The 22,640-nt window shown below is 36.5% G+C and overlaps 1 long non-coding RNA gene across 1 annotated transcript in view; it reads left to right on the forward strand.

Annotated features, from left to right (window-relative positions):
• Positions 1-3,203: 3,203 nt before the first annotated feature.
• LOC127519291 (uncharacterized) overlaps positions 3,204-22,640 on the forward strand; it is a 28,589-nt gene continuing 9,152 nt past the window's right edge. The window contains exons 1-3 of the long non-coding RNA XR_007931768.1: positions 3,204-8,589; positions 8,689-9,019; positions 22,512-22,589. This is a non-coding gene — a long non-coding RNA (uncharacterized LOC127519291). The remainder of the gene's footprint in view (positions 8,590-8,688; positions 9,020-22,511; positions 22,590-22,640) is intronic.

Below are 22,640 nucleotides of genomic sequence, written 5' to 3' on the forward strand. Positions count from 1 at the left end.
TGGATCTGTTGCTCTGCTCTTAATATTCACTCGAGTGTTTGTATTAGACTCTTATTAAAAAAATTCAGCTGTTTGTGTCGAGAATTATTGCAGCCATATTTTCTGTAAAAGAAAGCAATACCCTTTCCTAACATCCTAATATCTCTAGGCTGAATATTCAATCTCTGGTTTGTTCGCAGAACAATACTTCAAATAAATCTTAAAGCTATTATTTCACAGGCTGTAAATTGCTCATCTTAGAACAGAACTGATAAATGCCATACTCCAAGGTCTAAGGGGGGAAATCACTAAGAATGAATTGCACCCGCTGATTGTGTCGTTTATTTGTACATGATGTCTGCACTGTTTGAAAGAAATTATGCAAATTATGCAATTATGCAAAGCTGTTAATTGAGAAGCACCCTAAAAATCCTTCCATTCATTCATCTATCCATCTTATTCTTTCTATCAGTTGTTCACTCTATCTATCTATCTATCTATCTATCTATCTATCTATTGTTCACTCTCTATCTATCTATCTATCTATCTATCTATCTATCTATCTATCTATCTATCTATCCTATTCTTTCTATTAGTTGTTCACTCTATCTATCTATCTAGAAAGAAAGAAAGAAAGAATTGGATGGATGGATGGATGGATGGAGAATAATTGATAGAATGGATGGATGGATGGAGTGAACCATTGATAGAAAGGATGGATGGATGGATGGAGAACAATTGATAGAAAGAATAGATTGGATGAATGGATGGATGGATGGATGGAACACCAGATAGATAGATAGATAGATAGATAGATAGATAGATAGATATCCATCCATCTTATTCTTCCTATCAATTGTTTTCCATCCATCCATCCATCCATCCATCCTTTCTATCAGTTCTATCTATCTATCCTATTCTTTTTATCAGTTGTTCACTCTATCTATCTATCTATCTAGAAAGAAAGAAAGAGAAAGAAATGGATGGATGGATGGATGGAGAACAATTGATAGAAAGAATGAATGAATGGATGGATGGATGGAGAACAATTGATAGAAAGAATGGATGGATGGATGGATGGAGAACAATTGATAGAAAGAATGAATGAATGGATGGATGGATGGAGAACAATTGATAGAAAGAATGGATGGATGGATGGATGGAACACCAGATAGATAGATAGATAGATATCCATCTTATTCTTTCTATCAATTGTTTTCCATCCATCCATCCATTCATCCATCCTTTCTATCAGTTGTTCTCCATCCATCCATCCATCCATCCATCCATCCATCCATCCATCTATTCTTTCTATCAATTGTCTATCTATCTATCTATCTATCTATCTATCTATCTATCTATCTATCTATCTATCTATCTATCTATCAATTGTTCACTCTCTATCTATCTATCTATCTATCTATCTATCTATCTATCTATCAATTGTTCACTTTCTATCTATCTATCTATCTATCTATCTATCTATCTATCTATCTATCTATCAGTTGTTCACTCTATCTATCTATCAATTGTTCACTCTCTATCTATCTATCTATCTATCCATCAGTTGTTCACTCTCTATCTATCTATCTATCTATCTATCTATCTATCTATCTATCTATCTATCTATCTATTGTTCACTCTCTATCTATCTATCTATCTATCTATCTATCTATCTATCTATCTATCCTATTCTTTCTATTAGTTGTTCACTCTATCTATCTATCTAGAAAGAAAGAAAGAAAGAATTGGATGGATGGATGGATGGATGGAGAATAATTGATAGAATGGATGGATGGATGGAGTGAACCATTGATAGAAAGGATGGATGGATGGATGGAGAACAATTGATAGAAAGAATAGATTGGATGAATGGATGGATGGATGGATGGAACACCAGATAGATAGATAGATAGATAGATAGATAGATAGATAGATAGATAGATAGATATCCATCCATCTTATTCTTCCTATCAATTGTTTTCCATCCATCCATCCATCCATCCATCCTTTCTATCAGTTCTATCTATCTATCCTATTCTTTTTATCAGTTGTTCACTCTATCTATCTATCTAGAAAGAAAGAAAGAAAGAAATGGATGGATGGATGGATGGAGAACAATTGATAGAAAGAATGAATGAATGGATGGATGGATGGAGAACAATTGATAGAAAGAATGGATGGATGGATGGATGGAGAACAATTGATAGAAAGAATGAATGAATGGATGGATGGATGGAGAACAATTGATAGAAAGAATGGATGGATGGATGGATGGAACACCAGATAGATAGATAGATAGATATCCATCTTATTCTTTCTATCAATTGTTTTCCATCCATCCATCCATTCATCCATCCATCCTTTCTATCAGTTGTTCTCCATCCATCCATCCATCCATCCATCTATTCTTTCTATCAATTGTCTATCTATCTATCTATCTATCTATCTATTTATCTATCTATCTATCTATCTATCAATTGTTCACTCTCTATCTATCTATCTATCTATCTATCTATCTATCTATCAATTGTTCACTTTCTATCTATCTATCTATCTATCTATCTATCTATCTATCTATCTATCAATTGTTCACTCTATCTATCTATCAATTGTTCACTCTCTATCTATCTATCTATCTATCCATCAGTTGTTCACTCTATCTATCTATCTATCTATCTATCTATCTATCTATCTATCTATCTATCTATCTATCTATCAATTGTTCACTCTCTATCTATCTATCTATCTATCTATCTATCTATCTATCTATCTATCTATCTATCTATCTATCTATCTATCTATCTATCTGTCTATTTATCTATCCTATTCTTTTTATCAGTTGTTCACTCTATCTATCTATCTAGAAAGAAAGAAAGAAAGAAAGAAAGAAAGAAATGGATGGATGGATGGAGAACAATTGATAGAAAGAATGAATGGATGGATGGATGGAGAACAATTGATAGAATGGATGGAGTGAACCATTGATAGAAAGGATGGATGGATGGATGGAGAACAATTGATAGAAAGAATAGATTGGATGAATGGATGGATGGATGGATGGATGGAACACCAGATAGATAGATAGATAGATAGATAGATAGATAGATAGATAGATAGATAGATAGATATCCATCTTATTATTTCTATCAATTGTTTTCCATCCATCCATCCATCCATCCATCCTTTCTATCAGTTGTTCTCCATCATCCATCCATCCATCCATCCATCCATCCATCCATCTATTCTTTCTATCAATTGTTTACTCCATCCATACAATCTATCCATCCTTCTATCTATCTATCTATCTATCTATCTATCTATCTATCTATCTATCTATCTATCTATCTATCTATCTATCTATCTATCTATCTATCTATCTATCCATCAGTAATTTTAAATTGTTTACCATCACTGAAAAGTGGTTTAACTGTTTTGAGAACATTGTAATTTGCCTAGCTTATGCCTTTATCCATCACAACAATTATAATGTCGTTACCTGTGTGAAATAACACTATTTAAATGCATTATTTAGCATAATGCTCCTTTGACTCAGTCAAGGCAGATGAGGCTGTAGGCTGATGATTGAATCTCTGTCCATGGTACTGAAGATCACTTTGTAGTCCAGCAATCCTCCAGATTGATTCTGCAGTTCTCCGCAGGTGCAGAGCAGTCTGACTCTCATTAACTGATAGCAGCTGAGATGGAAATATCAGCAGGGAAAAAGTGAATCAGAGCTCAGCCAGGAGACTGTCACACAGTGGCTTTAGCCCTGCGGATATTAGATGTAAAGGCCTGCATGGTCTTGCTGGGACACAGTGTAAGTTGTTACTGCCACTGACCACCACTTCCTTCCAGAGGATGAAGTAGCAAAGTAGGACAGTAAAGCTGATAAGACTCTGACACTTTTAAAGTTTCACAGAAGTACAATGAAACACCTCAGAGTTTCTGTCAAATGTGATTTCTGGTATTAGGTCAGATGCAGAGCTAAGTCAAGGCTCTGCAGCATGTTTTTCATTATTAGTCTAATAAAAGTACCTTCTTGTATATTTTATAGCACTTCTGTAGCTCAAACAAAGCAATGGCTTTGGTTTTAAATACAATGCAATGTACTGTAAGCTGCTTTGGGTGGATGTAATTTTCAAATTCAGAAATGTAAATAAATTGACCCAATTTACTTTGTCAAAAGGATATGGTTTACTAAAAAATGACAAATGAAATTCTCTCCGAGCATTATCTCAATATTAAAATAATACAAAATATTGTCCTTCAGTTCAAATGGACTATTTCATCTATTCATTTAATTGTTCTTAATACTCAGCTCATGCCTCAGACGACTCGCCCACAATAGGGTAGAGGAAATCTAATCATAGGAGCTCACCGCTTCCGTTTATCAGGCCTGGAGGGGACCTGCTCATTTGCATATTCATAATGCTGTTCTCCATTGTTGTGAGGACTTAAGAGATGAGCTACAGCATAGCACTGGGAGTACAGCCCTGTTCAACAACCACATAAACTGCTAATTACCCACAGAATCAGGTCAAGCAAGACGTCCGAGCTGAAAACCTCTTACGATAAGATCTAATTACAGCATGACCTATTAACACAGTGTAATTTTGGTGAATAAAAATAATCAACATAAATGTGATGCGTTCTTGATAATCTATCAAAGATCAGTATGGACTCATTAGTTGATCTTAATGGCTCTTCATTCATTTCGGTATTTCCAGAAACTATTAAAAGATATCTGACAGCAAGTTTCAAAAAAGCCTTGAGACTAATGATGCTTTTTACTTTGTTGGATTTGCCTTTAATCAGCCGAGATGTGCTTGACCGTCATGTCAGAGTTTTAGTCATTAGTCTTTGTGATGACTGAAAGACAGTGGACTAAATAAATTGGAAGTCTTCAATGAAAGCTTTAAATAGAGATGATGTTTTAGTTTTGAGAACTATTCAAATAGATGCTTTTTGAAAACCGCATCTTTTCATGTTTTCCATGAATAACAAAACTGCAGCCATGTTTTCAAGTGTTTATTCCTTTTTTTCTCCACTGTCTAATTTTCCATCCACCTTGCAATTTTGAGACATGGCCTTCTTATCCGCCTGCTGAAAGAGAGCCTCTGATGGAGCTAGATTGGATGTAATGACATCTCTTCATCTGAATCCTGTAGACCAATCATAAGGTTTAAAGAAGAGGTGGACGGCACATTATAGAGTGTCAGAGCTGTTAGTGTTAACACACAGAATGGCAAATTCCTATTAGAGCAAACAGCCAGACATTACAGACAGATGCCCTGCTCCCAGAGGAGGTCATTATTGCACTGGCTGAGCTAGACTCACTGCAAGGAGGAAGTTTCGTGTACGACACTCTTCTGAAAGCAGTTGCAGACGAGTGGCTGACGAAAAACTGGAGTGATGTAGATTGAGCATGAAAATAATGGATTATCATGATGTTAAATGTCCTGGAGGAATGTCGGATGATATATCTAGATGGGTTTGAAATGTGATAAATCCAGCTGACAGAGTAGTCCTGACCTTAAGGCACTAGAATATGACAGCAACTAATGGTGAAATTTGACAGACCACAGAGGAATATTGTGGGACTTGAAACACCTGCAGCATAATGTACCTTTTACATCACTTTTCAGAGCATTTCAATGACTGTTTTCTTGCACTGAGATGCTCCAGGAGTTCTAATAACAAAAAATGTAAATAATTACTCACCCTCATGTCGTTCTACACCCGTAAGACCTTGGTTCATCTTCGAAACACAAATTAAGATATTTCTGATGAAATCCGATGGCTCAGTGAGGCTTCTATTGCCAGCAATGTTACTGAACACATCTTCGAAACACAAGATCTTTTTGATGAAATCAGAGTGATTTTTGTCTAATCACTTTTTTTTAGTAAACTTTTTTAGTAAAACAAAATGAAAATAAACTTAACTTGAAATTAAATGACTGGAATAGATTGGTTTTAAAAAGTGTTTTAAAATTTAAAAAATAAAATAAAATTAATACTAATTCTTTAAATGCAAACATTACATTGAAATATTTCATTTTTAAGTGGTCTTTAAATATGGCCTTAAATTGACCTTAAAGAGGTAAAACTGTATGTAAACAAGTTTACAGATTTGTCTTTATTCTCCCATGTCCACTGTGGTAAAGTGGTATTTTGTGAGTCTGGGAGAGATGTCCCATGGGATACAGAAGTTCACTACAGAGCCAGCCAATTATGTAGCTTAAACTTTGGCTGAATGCAAATGCAGCCTGTTCTTTGCTGCCACTGACTGCTGAAGCCCTTCAGCAGTGTGGAAACTGACAGCCTGTAAGTTTTTGCTGTATCCTTAAACAAAACATACATCTACAGATCCCTCCATACAGTAGGCTCCATCCTTATTATCTCAATTTACAGTTAAGTGTTTGTTTTTACTTTTTTTTTTTTTTTTTTTGTACCTGATGTAAGATGTAGTATAGGTTAGCCATGTATAAGTTTGTGATTACTCTTCAAAATCAAACTGACTTAATAATATACGTGGTATATTTTTCAGTGCATGACAGTCTGAGCTCTCTGTGGTGGTCTTAATTGCATCTTGCAGTCAGTGGTTGTCAGAGGTGCCTATGACAGCGGTGTATTCCATAGGGAGTGGTAATCACCTGACTGATAGAACAGCTCTGCGTGCATCTGTCTTCCGCTTGTTGTAACGTGATGATAAAGAATTAGGCAGCCTTTCATGCAGCCTTTGATGTCTCCAGCATCTTAATCTGGCTCTCACCTTGTGTGTGCTTCCGTCTCAAATGTTTATTTTCTAATGCCTGTGTCATACGTTCAGAGCAAATGGTCCAATTCAAATATTTGGGATTTTAAATAGTTAGTTCACCCAAAAATGAAAATTCTCTCATTAATTACTCACCTTCATGTCGTTTCAAAACCGTAAGACTTTCATTCACCTTCATAACATAAATGAAGATCTTTTTGATTAAATCTGAGAGCTTTCTGTCCTTCCATAGACAGCCTATGCAATTGAAACTTTGACGCTTCAAAAAGTTCATAAGGAGATCAGAAAACTAATCCATGGCTGAGGTATCTTATTGATTTAAGGTTTCATTCCTGATGTTTTTCTTGGTATAACATGAATGCTTTTGAAAATAAACTGAAAAACAAATCTTTTAAAAAGGTCACCTTGAGAGATTGCACTTATATGTCATGTTTACCAGGAGAATTTAATAATGCGCCCAACGCCAACAACACGATGATTACTTGGAGCTCAGTCTATGCATAGTGCATTAGTACATTCTTGAAACACTCATTTCATCTCAAAATGTGAAGAGGGTTGAAAAGGAAATCGAACAGATATGGAATCAAGACCCTGTTCCTCTGGGCACCACTCTAGAAAGTTCTATTGACGGTCACTGCTAACCAACCATGCACAATGCCTCTTTTGACTTTAAATGATTGTGGGTTATTCGTTGGACGTGACAAATGGCCTGGACTGAAACTGGGTTCCAGCAACACATAATAGGGGGCTACGGTGGCACAGAGGAATGAACAGAGGTGCCTTTGACTGTTGACCCCGACAGCACAGGGTAATAGAGGTGTGCCGAGGAAAGATAGCCTATGTCGCATGAAATAAAATGAAAAAAAAAAAAAAAAAAATTCACAAAGTGTTGTGCAACATGTTATATTTTGTCTGTACTCTCAGACTATGGACAACATCATCGGCGCCAGTTGCAAATAGAGACACGCTATGGAAAATGAGTAATTGATTTAGTATTAAAATCAATATTACACACATAAACATGTAATTGAATGTCTAGGGGTGTTGGCTTCATAATCGTCAGCATAAACTGCTACATCAATCAATCGTGATGAAATGAAGGGATGTTTTCGCAAACAAATCAGCCCCCGGTGTCGATAAGTCACACAGCTTGTATATTTTCTTGCAGATTCAAGAAACAGCAGTGGATATTATAGATAATTTGATATTTTTCTTGAATTTCCTACTTAGGAAAATGAAAGGTCAGCCCAGTTCACATGGCAAACTGACTCAATTTAAAAGCAGATCACTAGAGGGGAGCAAACAATGGCAAGCAATCTCAAATCGTCTTTCACAGGGTTGAGGGAGTTATCACACACAGAAATTATGACCAGTAATAACATACACAGACTCACACACACACATCATTGTGTTAGCTTTCCATTACACTGCTTACTAATGGTGTTTGTTTGGAGGTGATTGATATTTCACCACCAGCTTTGACTTAATCGGAAAGGGTAGAGCTCCAGGTAATGTGGTGTATAATGATAATGATTCATACACTAGAGCCGTCAATCAGTAAGTTAACTTAAATAAAGAAATCTGTTTAGGTATTTGCATGGCCTGTTTTTGCTTTGCCCTTCAAGATTTATGTCATACAACAGATTCATTTCTGTTTAATGCAATGCACTCAAATTCTGCTTTTGTTTTCCTTTAGGGTTGGACAAAATTCAGAAATCACTCCCTTTTGGATTTTCCAGTGGTGTAATTTTAATTGAATTGGCAACATATCACAAGAAGTTGAATTGGAATTTGATAGGAACTGAACTGGGAACTGAAATATAATTCAACAGGTAATGGCATTCTTTTCTAATTAAAACTGTCATTTTAATTACCTTCTTAAATACAAATTTGAATTACAATTCTGCATTCTGTTTGTTACTTCAATTCAGATTAAATTCCAGTTCCAACACTGAATAGAGGGTATGCACGTGACGTCACCATCGGCCATTGTGACTGCGGTTATGCCCACTGAGTGGCAGCATTGGTTTTCAGCGTGAATGCCGCGTAAAACACACAAAACACGTCCAAAACGGGAATGATCTTTGCGATTGACTGTACAAATAGATTTGACAAGAAATCTGAGGTATATTTTTACAGACTGCCGAAAGCTACAGAAAAGAGAAGCTAATGGATCGCTGCAATTCACAGAAACAACTGGACTCTAGGCAGCGAAATATGGATTTGCAGTTATCATTTTGTGTCAGTATGCTGAATTTTGAGGTAAAATCATACCCTATATATTGTATTGTTATATATTGTATTGACAACTGATCAATTAAATATTTACCATTTTATATTCTGCATAATTGGATTTTTATAAATAAACACTGACAAAAACTATACGAGCTTTTAGGACGATATGACAATATATACAGTGTTGCCAAGTACGCGGTACACGGTTTTCCCGTGGAATTGGGCTACTTTTACACTGTTGCTGCGGGTTGTTTTTCATGTCCACGTTCTGGGGGTAAAATCCGCATTTTTGGTGGGGTTCCCCTGGTAAAATTTGCATTCCAGGGGATAATATCATGTTATGTGGGGTCGCTTCAACCCACGGGCATTAAAAAAACAACCTACGGAAACAGAGTTAAAGTAGTCCAATTCCACGGGAAAACCGCAGACTTGGCAACACCGTCGCATTTTGTGTCAGTATGTTGAATTTTGATGTGTTTTTTTTTTTAAATAAACACTGACATGTTCTGTTCCGGAGGGTAAAGTTCGCGTTTTTGGTGGGGTTCCCCTGGTAAAATTTGCATTCCAGGGGCTAAATATCATGTTATTTGGGGTCGCTTCAACCCACGGAACCTACGGTTTTCCCATGGAATTGGGTTACTTTAACTCTGCGGGTTGTTTTTCATGTCCGTGGGTTGAAGCAACTCCAAATAACATGATATTTAGCCCCTGGAATGCAAATTTTACCAGGGGAACCCCATCAAAAACGCGGATTTTACCCCCCGGAATGCAATTTTTACAGTGGGACCCCCCCCAAAAATAGATTTAAGTAGCAATTGGGCGGGTTTTGTTGTGAAAACCTGGCAACCCTGAATATATATAACATTGATATAAGTGATCACCGGGATTTAGACCTACCTATATTGTATTTATATAAAGCGTTGGCAGGCAAATTTGCTTTATATATTTCCCAGGCGTTGAAATCAGGCACACATAAATGTCAGGAAACACGATTCACTGCATGTCAATATCCATGGATTATTGGATCTTTGGTAGGTTGTAAGGAACACTATTGAGTCCAACCTTTAGTTTAATCATTTGTTTTACTCATGTTTTTCTGGAGTTTTTGCAGTTTCACCTATTAAATCCAGTCATGCAGCAGGCTCTTTTGCCACTCAGTCTGGCTGAGGAGGCGTGTTCCGGTGGGAAAGTGACGTCTTTTTTCCTCTATTGGAATTTAGTTAACATTTTAACCAGTTTTGAATGGTGGAGGCAGCTAGTCTTTGAACACTTTGCTTCAAACTCTCACCAGGATGTTTTTTTCATTTCTGAGTATAAAAGCCAAGAAACCATAATGGACTCATCAGCTGTCATGTGCTCTGCTTGAATTATTCTCTTTGGTGCTAATTAGTCATTCCTAGCATTTGTGATCACAGAAAGCTCGCCATACGTGCGGTTGACACTGACACAGTTCTTCTGGCGGTGCGCTATAAGGAAAAAACAGCCGTTGTTCTATTTGCTGCATGGGTGAATTCAGACAAAGGGTTTGTGAGTCTTCTAATGCACAGCTCTGAGCCGGCCCTTGTCTCACACATGACTTGCATTTGCGTAAAGGTCATTCTGTATTGGGATAAAGAAATCCTCTGGGGTGCTAGGAAACAATTATACTCTGAGAGAGAGAGGTACTAATTATGTCGACACACAGTGTGAATGGTTTCTGCTTTAGGTCTGAATTAACAAACTAATTGGCAAACTCACCAGCGGTTCAGTGGACATGCTCATTGCTTTCCTGTCTTGTAAAACACACAGTGAATGGCTGGTTTTTCTTCTGACTTTGTGATCTGCAGGGGAGTATCTTAGGATAAATCATAGATGTCCCTTGGTAGGAATTGTTTGTCAGTAAATCATTGAGAAGAGATCCATTAGAGGACAAAGAGGAAATTTGAACACCTGCGGTAGCCAAGGCTGCGGTAATAAACACGTCCCTGAAATAAATAAATGCGATCTGCACATAGAGCCACTTCAGGATGCTTTTTGTCATTTGCCAGCGATGAGCATCCAGAAAAGCATCAGTAAGATGAAAAGTCTCTGGAGACTAACTCACCTGGGGAAGGATGCGGATCTTAATCATGAGGGACCCAGTTCTCTGGCATTTCTCTCAGTGTCGCCATGCCCTTCAGAATTTCATAGAAGGCAGAGTCATTTGCATATTTGCCAATCGTGATTTCCATACCAATGACTAAAACCAAAGTGAGCAGTTGTGAAATTTGACCCTGGAAAGAATATTTCTCTCTAACATGATCTTTTTCCCTGAAGAAATTTTAAAAATGTATCACTACACCCCAAGTGCCTCAACATCCACCCTTGTCCCCTCATTTTTTAATCCAATAATATGATTTCTTGATATCTGAAGTGGGTTTATGAATGTGTCTTGGGAGCTATCTGTACATGTATTCAAATGTAATTAGAGACTTCAAACTGGCTTTACTGACACATTCAGAGCACTTTGAATTTGTGCTGGAATATTTGCATGAAGAATAACTGCTTCATTTGCTCACTTGCTACATGGCATCTCTCTCTCTCTCTCTCTCTCTCTCTCTGTTTTATTTCTTATTTGTCCAATAGGGTGCGCCCATGTACTTCAAACAACAATGCATGGATACAGCTCCATCTCCAGATGTACAGTCAACACAAAATACCAAACCTACACACACTGTATTCTTATAGTATGAAATAATGTGGAATAATGTGCAGTCAGCCAATCATTGTTGCAAAATAAATAGGAAGTGGTCAGCTATACAGCACTGCCTTGGGCAACGGTCATTATTCAGAAATATTTAGCTGCTGTGTGCTGCCATTGACCAATCAGAATCTAAGCCAGAAAGCCACTGCAATAAATCAGGTAGACCTAATACATAAATCATAAAGTGCTGTAGCTCTAGTAATATTAGTAGTAGTTTTTTGTTAGACTGAAATAAGAATGTCACAGAACATAAATTAATTTCTTTTATTTAACCTGTGTTGAACCAGTTAATCCTCAAATTAGCTGTCTGTGAGCAGTCATTCTGCCTGTTTTATATAATAAAACAGATTATATATATATATATATTTTAATTATAATTATAATGCACATGCCTCTAGTGGCTTATTGCTTTATTAAAATTCTTATGTGTAGTGAAGGGTTTAGTTTTGGCTCACTTGCTTTTTGACTGATTTTGCTGCAGTGTTAAGGATGAGTAAAATGCTAAAGGACAAGTTCAAGGTTTTATGTGTCACATGTGCTGAATTGCAATGAAGCTTTTCTGAAGCGCCTAAAGGTTATTGTAAAGATTAGTAGGAAAAGTAATAAACAGCAAAAGAAAGAAAGCATAGCCTATGTTACTCTGCTGAGGTAGGTGAGCACTATACATCATTATTTAAGATCCGGATGGCTTGAGGGTAGTAATTCCTCCTGAGCCTCTCCAAGCTGGCCCTCAAGCTGTGGTGTAGTGTTCTCCCTGCTACGGAAGCAATAAGAGACCATGGTATGAGTATCTTTAATAATTCTCCTAGGTTCTGTCCTAGTCCACATGGCAGATGTCTTCCAAGTTAGGAAGCGTACTCCTTCTGAAACATTCAGCCAGTCGTGTCAATGAAAAAAATTGCTGTCAAACAAGGCCAAGGCCGTAACTCAAACTTGAGTCAATCACAAGGCTGCGGCTTGGACAACTGGGTTGATTTGTTTAAAGGATTAGTTCACACAAAGGTAAAATGCTGTCATCATGTACTCACCTTCATGTTGTTCCAAACCGACATGACTTTATTTCTTCTGTGAAGCACAAAAAGCACTTGTGAAGAAATATACTGGTCGTTCTATTCCATGCAATTACAATGACATGGGGACAAAGCTTTCAAACTTCAAAAAAATCACTCAAAAGTACCATAAAAGTACATGTCTGCTTCATTAATAATTTGTTCCTTTGAGCCAGATTGTGTGAATAACAATCTGGCTCTGAATGATTTGTTCACAAACCCATTTCTCAAGATAAAAGTAAAGGTACTTTATTGCCATTGATTGTTCCATGAAGAAACTTTAAAGGGTTAGTTCTCCCAAAAATGTCATTTCTGTCATTCAGTACTCACCCTCATGTTGTTCCATACCCGTAAGACCTTCGTTCATCTTCGGAACAGAAATTAAGATATTTTGACGAAATCCGTGAGGTTTTTTATCCTCCATTGAAAGCAACGTAATTACCACATTCAAGGTCCAGAAAAGTTGTAAAATCATTGTTAAAATAGTCAACGTGACTGCAGTGGTTTAACCTTAATGTTATGAAGCAACGAGAATACTTTTTGTGTGCAAAAACAAAACAAAAATAACAACTTTATTCAACAAATTTTTCTCTCCCCTGTCATTCTGCTACGCTATTTACGTTGCAGAGCTTCCGTGTTTACGTCCGAATGTCGGCTCAGTATTGGCCGGCTCTGGTCATGTGAGCAGCATGACGTGTGACACATGTGTGTGATGCTGACGCAGACTGAGTCGGCGTTCTGAAGTAGAACCTGGAAGCCCTGAACAGAAACAGCATAGCAGACTATCAGGAGAGATTAATTCGTTGAATAAAGTCATTATTTTTGTTTTGTTTTTGTGCACAAAAAGTATTATCGTTGCTTCTTAACATTAAGGTTGAACCACTGTAGTCACGTTGACTATTTTAACAATGATTTTACAACTTTTCTGGGCCTTGAATGTGGTAATTTCGTTGCTTTCAATGGAGGATAAAAAAACCTCTCGGATTTCATCAAAATATCTTGTGTTCCGAAGATGAACGAAGGAAGGACATGAGGGAAAGTAATTAATGACAGAAATTTCATTTTTGGGTGAACTAACCCTCTAACATCCATGGAACATTTCCATTGTACAAAAGGTTCTTTATAGTGGAAAAAGGTTCTTCAGATTAGTAAAATGTTCTTCACATAAAATGGTAAAAATCTGTTCACTGAAGGTTCTTTGAGGAACCCAAAATGGTTCTAAGGCATTGCTGCAAAAGCCCTCTTTTGGAACCTTTATTTTTAACTCCATTAATTCACACAGTTTTCTTAAATTTCACTTCAGTTAAATTCCGAATGGTTCCTCACACAAAGCTAACATATTAAAGATCTGAAACAGCACATAGTTGAATTGACTATGGTGCTTTTATGATGTTGATATAGAAGCGTGAGGTATGAAGTTCCAGCGTCGACGAGGTACAACTGCCCACCTACCAACCCACCTCCCTGATCTAAGATCTGCATGTCAGCACAAGAAGAATCCACAGACAGAGTGAGGAATTCAGACCCAAGTCCCTAAGCTTGATGACAAGCCTGAGGCGAACTATGGTAGTGAATGCTGAGCTGAAGTCAATCAACATCACACTCAGAGTTCTCCTTCCTGTGGGAAAGATACACAGAGAATGGCATCATCCGTAAGGTTGCACAGTCCCTGTGAAGGTCTGCATGTTCAAGACCTGAGGTCTGTCACTTAAACTGAGCAAGTTGCCATGACAACACTAGGAAATCTTGAATCACCTTGAATCTTTTTTTCATAGTGTGTATATGCATGTTTGTGTGTGTGTTTATGTGGAGTGATAGGAAGAGTGTAAGGAAGACAAATAAACAAATTACCTACCTAATTAGCTAATTAATGAGAAACCATGTATGTGTGTCATCTGTGAAGAATATGAAGACATTTCAGTGATGCAAGATTCAGCCAAAATGGCTAAATCAGACATCTTGTACCAAACAATGTCAAGATACATTGGATACAATAATGTATCCACATACTGAACATTGGAAGGAGCAAATTTAAGAATCAACCACTGAAAAATATATTAGTCAATCTCTAAACTGAATGTTTGAGGGCGCGTGTCCTTCTAATGTATATGGTGGCTGCGGCTCTGGTCAGATGTTGTATAATGAGCTGTGGCGAGAGTTGATGCGCCTCATCTAAGAGAGAATTCAGGCTTTCCTGATTGATGTCTTGCTCTAAGTAATAATTCACTGCCAATCTTGTTATGCCTTAGACCTATTCTATCTTGTTATGCTATTCAGACCTGGGCTAGCATCAGGGCCGGCCCAAGCCTTTATCAGGCCCTAAGCAGAATTTTATTTGGGGGCCCCTCGGTTAAAATAACGTAAGATAAACAGTATCTGCTTATATAAAAAATAAATGTAAATGTACAAAATGCACAATATTAATGACATAAAATGAACAGAACAGATGGACCTGCAACAAGTTTACAATAATAAATGTATTAACATTAAAGGAATAGCTCACCCAAAAATGAAAATTCTGTCATTTACTCACTGTCAAGTTGTTTTAAATCTAAGTTTTTTCTTCTGTTAAACATAAAAGTTATTTATTTTGAAGAAAATGGGTAACTAAACAGTTGCTGGTCACCAGTGACTTCCATAGTATTTTTTTTTTCTATTAAGTCAATGGTGACCAGCAACTGTTTGGTTACCCACATTTTTCAAAATGTTCAGCAGAAGAAAGAAATTAATACAGGTTTGGAACAACATGAGAAAGAGTGAATAATGACAGAATTTTTCATTTTTGGGTGAACTATCCCTTTAAGGACAAGCGGCAGCATGTTTACTATTAGGCTGCTATTGCTCTATTTAAAAAAAAATAAAGAACGATTGGGGTGATTTAAATTAAATCAATTGGGTGTTTTATATTTTTCAGGTAAGTATTCAGGTCCAGAAATTGAATAATCAAATGTAAAATAACACTGCATAGTCTTAGCTGTATAAATTGAATATAATTAGCCTAATCTGTGTTAAAGCTGCAAAAGTGATTTTCTCTTTGTATTTTGTTGTTTGTTAACATTCACGACACAGAAAGCAGCAAGCCTCTGTGACTTACTGAATGCGTGGATCTTTATAATGATAGTGGCGGAAACAGGCTTCTATAATGTAAACACCTAAATGCATTAACTAATGTCAATGGATTAAATCTTACTGCAAAGCTTTACCAGTATTTCGCTATAAATAAGACTAGAGCATTCTGCGTAGCTATACGGTTTGAATTGGTGGATCGTTTTACTAATCAGTTCGTAATATGTACTAATTCACTAGAAAGAATCGACTTTCCAACGAGTGGATAAGGACAGTTGGGAGATAGGTTGTTTGGCTATTTTTTTCCAACTTGCTCAGAAATGCAGCGTGCGCTACGGTGTTGCCATTGTCACTGTTTCCGCGGGGGGTTTTTTTTTCATGTCCGTGGGTTGAAGCGACCTCAAATAACATGATTTTAGCTCCTGGAATGCGAATTTTACCAGGGGAACCCCGCCAAAAACGCGGATTTAACACCCCAGAACGCGATTTTTTACCCCGAAACGCTATCGGATTAGTTTATGACTAGTCTTGAGTAGCAATTTGGCGGGTTTTGTTGTGAAAACCTGGCAACCCAGGTGCGCGAGCGACAGCCTCACCATATTATTAAGGTAAGCGTTGTCACTGAATTAGTCCCCAACAGCACGGTCATATTTTTAGGTACTTTAACGAATATTACCATGGTACATGTCCAAATACAATGGCATTGCCATGCTACAAAAACGCAACGGAACCTCTTTTAATTAGTGAACAGAGGCTCTGCAAGTGTTTGTTGTGCAATTGATTGCCATTCTCAGCCAAATCAACAATGCAATTACTAAATCTTAGACTTAGTAACGTCAGATAAATTAACAGCTTGTGAAGCATTCACTAAGCGTCTGCGCTCATCAGTGATTTGAAAGCATAGACACCCAGAGTGAAGTTATTTGATGTAGACAGTCCTCTATTGTGGAATCAAAGGATCGGCAGGTTCCTGATGAGAGAGGAGCAAGTAGTTTGTCACACAAATTGATGTCAACTGGGTGCTTGGTGAACAATTATGCTGAACCATGGGATGTTTCATAAGCCTAGCTATTTACATAGACTGCGAAGACAACATTTCCATTGCTTGTTGTAATGAGTCGTTGCTGAAGTTATGCAAAATACCCCCAAGATCACCAAACATCATTGTGCTATAGATAATAGAAAAACATGTAACTCATAATTAAGTGTACAACCACACTGACTTAAATGACATTTTGTAATGTTGTTAATAAACAGTCAATGTGCTTTCTACTAAATGAGACTATATAAACTATGAAGTGTAACATCATGTTAAAAAAAAAAAAAAAAGAGCATTGACTAATGTCAGCACAAATTCGGGTCAATTTTGCAGTTTGCTGCAGGAAGAGAGTTGTATATATATATATATATAAATTGCTTTTTGTATCGCTAAGGGGTGAGTTTATCTAAAATAGTTAATACCACAATAGGCGGTATGGGAAAAAAATCAGCACAAAAGATAAAAGTGTATACTTTTTGTCTACTTTAAAGTATGTTGATGTCATGAATCTCGCAAATCTTAGTTTGGTACCTTGTAAACCCGATTAATACAAGCTTGCCCTCTTTGACCCCAGAAATTCCATATCAGCCAGGCAATCTGATTGCCACTTGCAAAAGTGCTTTACCGTTGTATGTGTAGTGTGCATGAGATAGTCAGTGAATAGACTATGTGCAGAAGCTTTTTATCCAATGAGACTTACAGTCATGACAGCATATAGGTGAAATGTTTAAATGCCTGGGGCAATCTGATTTATAGCATTCAGGGACGGTGTTGACCTCTTCTGTAGTGGACAGCGGTCACATAGCCATCAGCTGCCTTTTATTAATTTTCTCAGTAGGTCTTGGATGCAGTTGTTTATGGGGTTTTGCCTTTACAAAGAACATAAATCAATCTCAGCATAATTTGATTTCAATCGTCTCTTGCTTGTTAAGGTTTAGTATTTTGAATTAAAATAGCTAGCAATCAGACGAAGTATGCTGGCTTTGAAACAAATAATGAATTCAGTGGTCAGACAGGGTAGGTGGATGTTTTTCTGAGTGCTTGTGAGTTTGTTAAAGCTTGTAGTCCTCTGTTCTATTAAGGATTTATGCTTCTCACCATGTATGCAAACTCTTTAGGCTGCTGCAGTGACTCTGTACTGAGAGCACTTTAATAGATGTGCTTGAAAACATGTATTTTTTTTAATGGGCCTGGACAGTTCTTTGTGTCCCATTGGGCTGCAGGGCTTTTCATCGGCTGCTCCTTAGCTAATTCATGTCCCTCCTACTTTATTGTGCATCAGCCAAGTGTTTGGTGCATAAACCATAGTGTGATATAGCCTAGAGCATGGATTCATCTGCAAAGATCTGCTCATTGTCTGGCACAGGTAGGCGAGTTGTTTCATTAAAGAAGATCCATTTTATAAAGTGCAGTAAGCACAAACAACATGTCTGTTGTTGAGTGTTTTGTGAGCTATTTTTAAGTAAATAATATTATTAAATTATTATTAATTTACTATTATTTAATTTAAAATTCATGTTTTTTTAAAGGGCTTATAGGGCTTTATACAAATATATATTTATTCACTTTAATTAAAATAATAATTTGAAAAATATGTTTGTCAGAAGAAGAGCCAAGTTCAAGTTGGCAAGTTCCACTCTCATGAAACATTCATAATTTGTTATTTTATGCCTGACAAGATTCATCAGGCATAACATATCCACCTGTTAATAAAACTGTGCTTATTTACTTAAAAGTCATATTGTTGAATCAGGAATGTTAATGATAGAAAGCCGTTGATAACATATGGAGGAAGAAATGTTGTAGTTTGAAATGTTCCACTCATTTGAATTTTCTGAGTTTCATATCCCACAGTTCGTATCCCAATTTATTTATTTTTTTTTATATATATTGAGATGACACAGTGTCTGATAGAATGTTTGCATGTAAAATCACCATTTTCAAAATGTAATAAATGTCTTGCAACAGTAAACCATATTGAATATATCTGAAAATGGATGTGAGAATCTCATATTACAGTCAATTGCAGAGCAGTTGCTCACTAATCTCTATTACTGCAGCACTGAAACATTGATTATAAGTCATTTCCACATTGCAGGTTGCTTTGAATGTAATGAAATCTTAATGTAAACATTTCTCTGAAGTGTTCTGTCTCCATAATATTTGTTCTTGCCTTGTAGTTTTAGTGGTTTCAGGCACACAAAAATATATAACTGCCATTGTGCTAATCGTCCATTAGCTAAATGTCCCTTGTTCAAAGTCTTAAACATCAGTCTTTTTTTAATTATTTTTTTTATTTATTTATCTGCAAGTCAGTTTAATTGAATTCCAAGAGGGGTGAGCTGTGCCAGAAGTAGACAATGGCTTGATGGCTTTACACATGGAAACAACAAATAGCTCAAGGCAGACTTGCTCTGAGGCCAAAAGTGAAAATTTATGGCTAAACATCACTGATCCATCACCCAAACTGATTTTAATCTCATGTGACTGAACAATGTGTGTGGCATGAAAAGCTTTGAGTAGTGTTGTCACGGTATCAAAATTCCATTAGTCAGTACCAATACCATTAAAATTTTACGGTTCTCTGTACCAATTTCGGTACCACAGGAAAATCTGTTGGACCTATTTTACTATTTCATTTAAGTATAGCCTATTTTAAAAACATATGATGGTAATCATGTATATATGTATTTTGAGCATGTGTGTATATAGGCCTACCTCAATGAAATAAATTATGAAATATAAAAAAAATAAATAAACAAATGCTCTAACATCCATTTTGTAATAGACGTGTGTTTATTTTAGCTATTCTGTCAGTGAAACGACACACTACAGCCTGTAAAACTATGAAATACATATCAGTAAATAATGGTAACCTAAATAATTTAAGAAAATATTTAAGAAAGTTAAATATTATTTTAAAAAACATTCGTTTTTTTATTTCCACACAAAGATGCATCATATATCCTACTGCTCTGCGCTTCGAGAGGGATGAGGGATACGAGCAGGAAAGATCATTTCTTTTTAATAATATCTTAATGTTATCTCCTGATGTTACAAGTAACTTACACTTGTTGTAAAAGGTCTGAAGAGCTAGTTTTATCTTCAGCAGGGGCAAGACATTCAAGCTATGTTTGATTTTGCGCCGCCAGAGAAAGCGAAACTAAATCACCGGCGTGTGTGAAACGCGCCATACAAATAAACTTGACACGCCTTATCAAGTCTAATAACAAGCACAAACTGTGTTAAATATAAATTGACGTGCAAGAAAAAAGGTTTCTGTCCTACGGTGTTTTTTCTACTTTACCATAGTAAAGAATGTGAATATAATAGGCCTAAAAGCGAACGAAAGAAAGAAAGAAACGTTTATAATCCCCTGCGTGGGTGAAGATTTTGGAAAATAAACAGAGATTCCATGTTCAGTGGAATAACTAATGGAATATTGTTAAATTCTCTGCTAATCGGGTGACCAGATCGCGAATCGCAAAACAGAATACAAACCCGACAAAGCTTAAATGTATGGACTCATGTATACCTCTCTCATTCGGCATGAACCAAAATGTTTCCATGGCTGCGATGTCACATTTAATTGCTAACCATTTCTTCTGTAGGCTAAACAAAGCTTTGTGCTTCACTCGTGTCATATTCACGTAAATACTGCCACAGTCCTATCAGTGGGTACCGAATATACTCGATACTCCCGGTACTACAGACATGCTGGTATCGTCACATTTTCAAAATTTCAGTACCGACTTGTTACCGAAGTACCGGTACTTTGAGATACTTTGGCAATAGTTTCTGTGAGGTTATCTATATGGGTTCAACAGTTTTTATAATAATGAACAGTTCGCATAGCAAAATAAGTAAGCTTCGTAAGCTTTCAAAAGGGAAGGCCATATTTTGGTGCAAATTTACCTGTCACTGTAGTATAGCTAATGAAATTCAGTATTTATCCCAGACCAGTATGTGCTCCTTGTGTTACTGTAGGCTGGTTAATAATTTTGCCTACTTGTATTATTGGGCCTGTACAGCTCATGGTAATATTGTAATATAACGGTAATATAATTTGTTTCAGCGTTTGTTTTCAATGACTTTTTTTGTGTGCAATATTGGTACTAATGTTGATGTCCAGTGTAAAATCTGGGTCCTGAAACAAAGGCAGTTGGAGAAATGCTGGAAAGCGATGGAAAATGCAAAATTGCTATATTTAGATACTGGGACTTCTTGTTTTGGCATTAGCCTCCACCAAACACTTTCATTAGCCTCTGTGGACCTGTGTGCTGGCCTGTGTCACTAGGATTGATAGATACTTGTTTGCAGTTCACTGCACTCATAAATTAAATGACACGTCCAACCAAGCCAAATGACATAGGCTATGATAATTGCCAGCATACTACAGTTTGGGTGTTTGTAATACTGTAAATGACTTGGACTACAATAATGTGTTTGAGTCTGAATGTATATGTGTGTTTATGTGTTATATATATATATGTATATATATATATATATATATATACACACACCTTTACAATATCTTTACAATACTTACTGTAAAACGTAAAAGCCAAGTTTTGTGGCTTGGACCTTCTAATCTAATGTTTAGAAAAGCTGTTCTTCATAATATTCTCTAATAGTCAGTATAATCTCTTTAATAATCAATATGGCTGAAATACAGTCAAGATGATGGATAGTTTGAATGCAAATATCAACTATGCCAAGTGCACTATGAAGAAACAATGCCACTCTGATCTGGGCACGATGCCAGACAGTATAAAATGACTAAAACTGAGTCATCAGCAAATCATTTATGGAAGCAGGCTACTGTATTCCTATTAAACTCTGTTGTAAAATTTAGTTGGAAACTTGCAGCTTATCATCATAAAACACCAGCCTGTGTAAGCTGCCAACATCCTATTACAGGAATGACACTGATTTACCCCATTGAAGAAAGATAGACATTTACAATAGTGACCCAAATCCATGTCATTGATTAAACCCTGAGAGGTTTCATCTGATAGAGTTTTACTGGACTGGTGATGGACAGGAAACAAATATTACTATCTGGGTCACATGATACTGAAGCCACTGTTCTAATACGCTTGAATTGCTTAGGCAGGTTTATTTATATTGCTCACCTGACCTCTTGGTAATATTGACTTTCCGCCTTGGTCTGTCAAAATGACATTTATTTGACAAGTAGACACACAATACTACTTACAACACTTTATTTAATCAGTGCTGACCTATTTATTTAATAAACCTTTTAGGGTATTTGTTATTAATACAACCATGTTTCTTTTAAAAGATAAGAAAATTACTTTCTGTTTCACGGAGGAACATGGGTATTGGCCTGTTGCCCTGTCTCTCAGCTCTGCTTGTGAAATCAATATAAACAGTATAAAAACAGTATGAAAGTGTAGATAACATTGATTTAGATCAGATTATTTTGGTGTATAGAGTGACATGAGATTCAGTTGAGCCCAAACTCATCCTCTTTATAAATATGCTTAGAAGAAGAGAATGCTTGTAAATAATATATTTCCTGGGGCAAAGAGAACCCAAAGGACTCATGTATGCCTCAAGTAATTCACTATCTAACTTGTTTTTGCTAAGTTTACATCTGGATTTTCTTTTGCTTTACAGGAATAGTTCACTGGAAAATTCTGTCATCACCCTTATGCATTGCAAATCCACTTGACTTTCTTCCATGGAACACAAAAGGTGAATATTTGAAGAACACCCTGGCCACTCTTTTCATTACAATCGAAGTGA

This window comes from Ctenopharyngodon idella, chromosome 9, assembly GCF_019924925.1.
Source record: "Ctenopharyngodon idella isolate HZGC_01 chromosome 9, HZGC01, whole genome shotgun sequence".
Lineage (NCBI taxonomy): Eukaryota > Metazoa > Chordata > Actinopteri > Cypriniformes > Xenocyprididae > Ctenopharyngodon > Ctenopharyngodon idella.